We start from the raw sequence: 3,719 nt of genomic DNA, 5'->3' as shown, positions 1-3,719 counted from the left end.
GCCCACCAAGGTGCGCAGCCCAGCCAAGGCGTGCGCATCAAGGTGCGCACCCTGGCGAAGGTGCGCACCCGGGGCAAACCGAGCTCCGACTTCGTGCGCACCTTGGAGCGCACAAAAGGTGCGCAACCCAGCCAAGGTGTGCGCACCCCGGTCAAACCGAGCTCCGAATCGTGCGCACCAGAGGTGCACGCCATCGTGCGCACCTTGGAGCACACTTCGGAGCCCTCCTTGGTGCGCGCCGATGTTGCGCACCTCGGAGCGCACCCGGGGAAAACAATGCAATTAACCCGACTTTCGACTTCGTGGGCACCTCGGAGCGCTCTCGGGTTCGCACCTCGGAGCACACCGAGGTGCGCACCTTTGATGCGCTGCCTTCACCAATTTCCAGAAAAGGCAAGAAAACATTGAGAAGGTGTGCGCACCGAGGTGCCCACCCTGGCGAAGGTGCACGCGAGGTGCGCACCCGGGGCAAACCGGGCTCCGACTTCGTGCACGCCGCACCTTGGAGCACACTTCGGAGCGCTCCTTGGTGCGCACCAGGGCGCGCAACCCAGCCGAGGTGCCCACCCCGGCGAAGGTGCACGCGAGGTGCGCACCCGGGGCAAACCGGGCTCCGACTTCGTGCACGCCATGGTGCCCACCGCGGCGAAGGTGCACGCGAGGTGCGCACCCGGGGCAAACCGGGCTCCGACTTCGTGCACGCCGCACCTTGGAGCACACTTCGGAGCGCTCCTTGGTGCGCACCATGGTGCCCACCAGGGCGCGCAACCCCGCCGAAGGTGCACGCGAGGTGCGCACCCGGGGCAAACCGGGCTCCGACTTCGTGCACGCCGCACCTTGGAGCACACTTCGGAGCGCTCCTTGGTGCGCACCATGGTGCCCACCAGGGCGCGCAACCCCGCCGAAGGTGCACGCGAGGTGCGCACCCGGGGCAAACCGGGCTCCGACTTCGTGCACGCCATGGTGCGCACCGCGGCGAAGGTGCGCACCCGGGGCAAACCGGGCTCCGACTTCGTGCACGCCGCACCTTGGAGCACACTTCGGAGCGCTCCTTGGTGCGCACCAGGGCGCGCAACCCAGCCGAGGTGCCCACCCCGGCGAAGGTGCACGCGAGGTGCGTACCCGGGGCAAACCGGGCTCCGACTTCGTGCACGCCGCACCTTGGAGCACACTTCGGAGCGCTCCTTGGTGCGCACCATGGTGCCCACCAGGCCGCGCAACCCAGCCAAGGTGTGCGCACCAAGGTGCACGCGAGGTGCGCACCCGGGGCAAACCGGGGTCCGACTTCGTGCACGCCGCACCTTGGAGCACACATCGGGGCGCTCCCGGGTTCGCACCGGCGTTGCGCACCGTGGTGGGCACCTCGGAGCACACCAAGGTGGGCAGCGAGGTGCGCACCTTTGATGCGATGCCTTCACTAATTTCCATAAAAGGCAAAAAAAAAACGAGATTTTAAAATTTCCGTTTTGAAAGATAGTGAGAAAAAGGGAATGCTGGTGCCATCTTGAGCCCGCCCTGGTGCGCAGCCCAGCCAAGGTGTGCGCACCAAGGTGCCCACCCTGGCGAAGGTGCGCGCCCGGGCAATTAACCCAACTTCCAACTTCGCGCGCGCCAGGGTGGGAGCGCACCCAACAACCGGGCCTGGGAAGAGCCAATGCGAGAAACCCCACCAAACGCTCTGACAAAAAAAGAGGGGGCGCTCCAGTAACCCCGCTTCGGAGCGCACCCTGGGCAAACCCAGCCAAGGTGCCCACCCCGGCCAAGGTGCAGGCGAGGTGCGCACCCGGGGCAAACCGGGCTCCGACAACGTGCACGCCGCACCTTGGAGCACACTTCGTAGCGCTCCCGGGTGCGCACCTCAGAGCACACCAAGGTGGGCAGCGAGGTGCGCACCTTTGATGCGCTGCCTTCACTAATTTCCAGAAAAGGCAAAAAAAAAAGGAGATTTTAAAATTTCCGTTTTGAAAGATAGTGAAAAAAACGGAACGCGCGTGCCATCTTGAGCCCGCCCTGGTGCGCAGCCCAGGTAAGGTGCCCACCCTGGCAAAGGTGCGCACCCGGGCAATTAACCCTACTTCCGACTTCGTGCGCGCCAGGGTGGCAACCGGGCCTCGAAAGAGCCAATGCGAGAAACCCCACCAAACGCTCCGACAAAAAAAGAGGCGGCGCTCCAATAACCCCGCTTCGGAGCGCAGCCGGGGCAAACCCAGCCAAGGTGCCCACCCCGACGAAGGTGCACGCGAGGTGCGCACCCGGGGCAAACCGGGCTCCGACAACGTGCACGCAGCACCTTGGAGCACACTTCGAAGCACTCCCGGGTGCCCACCGGCGTTGCGCACCGTGGTGGGCAGCGAGGTGCGCACCTTTGATGCGCTGCCTTCACTAATTTCCAGAAAAAGGCAAAAAAAAATGAGATTTTAAAATTTCCGTTTTGAAAGATAGTGAAAAAAAAGGAACGCGGGTGCCATCTTGAGCCCGCCCTGGTGCGCAGCCCAGGCAAGGCATGCGCACCAAGGTGCCCACCCGAGGTGCACACCCGGGGCAAACCGGGCTCCGACTTCGTGCAGGCCGCACCTTGGAGCACACTTCGGAGCGCTCCTTGGTGCGCACCATGGTGCCCACCAGGGCGCGCAACCCAGCCAAGGTCTGCACACCAAGGTGCCCACCCCGGCGAAGGTGCACGCGAGGTGCGCACCCGGGGCAAACCGGGCTCCGACTTCGTGCACGCCATGGTGCCCACCGCGGCGAAGGTGCACGCGAGGTGCGCACCCGGGGCAAACCGGGCTCCGACTTCGTGCACGCCGCACCTTGGAGCACACTTCGGAGCGCTCCTTGGTGCGCACCATGGTGCCCACCAGGGCGCGCAACCCAGCCAAGGTGTGCGCACCAAGGTGCACGCGAGGTGCGCACCCGGGGCAAACCGGGGTCCGACTTCGTGCACGCCGCACCTTGGAGCACACATCGGAGCGCTCCCAGGTTCGCACCAGCGTTGCGCACCTTTGATGCGCTGCCTTCACTAATTTCCAGAAAAGGCAAAAAAAAACGAGATTTTAAAATTTCCGTTCTGAAAGATAGTGAAAAAAACGGAACGCGGGTGCCATCTTGAGCCCTTCCTGGTGCGCAGCCCAGGCAAGTTGTGCGCACCAAGGTGCCCACCCTGGCGGAGGTGCGCGCCCGGGGCAATCCGGGCTCCGACTTCGTGCACTGCATGGTGCCCACCAAGGCGCGCAACCCAGCCAAGGTGCCCACCGCAGCGAAGGTGCACGCGAGGTGCGCACCCGAGGTGCACACCCGGGGCAAACCGGGCTCCGACTTCGTGCACGCCGCACCTTGGAGCACACTTCAGAGCGCTCCTTGGTGCGCACCAGGGCGCGCAACCCAACCAAGGTCTGCACACCAAGGTGCTCACCCCGGCGAAGGTGCACGCGAGGTGCGCACCCGGGGCAAACCGGGCTCGGACTTCGTGCACGCCGCACCTTGGAGCACACATCGGAGCGCTCCCGGGTTCGCACCAGCATTGCGCACCTTTGATGCGCTCCAATAACCCCACTTCGGAGCGCACCAGAAACCCCACTGGACGCTTGGGCAAAAATGTAATGCGCACCCGAAGCCCCTACCCAGAAATCCCCAGTTCGGACATGGGGAGCTGCAACGGTAAAAAGCCTCACTAAACTCTCGGACGGAAAGGTGGCTCGAGGGTAATGCCCGAAACCCCACTT

This window comes from Cryptomeria japonica, unplaced genomic scaffold, assembly GCF_030272615.1.
Source record: "Cryptomeria japonica unplaced genomic scaffold, Sugi_1.0 HiC_scaffold_174, whole genome shotgun sequence".
Lineage (NCBI taxonomy): Eukaryota > Viridiplantae > Streptophyta > Pinopsida > Cupressales > Cupressaceae > Cryptomeria > Cryptomeria japonica.
This window is presented reverse-complemented; position numbering follows the sequence as displayed.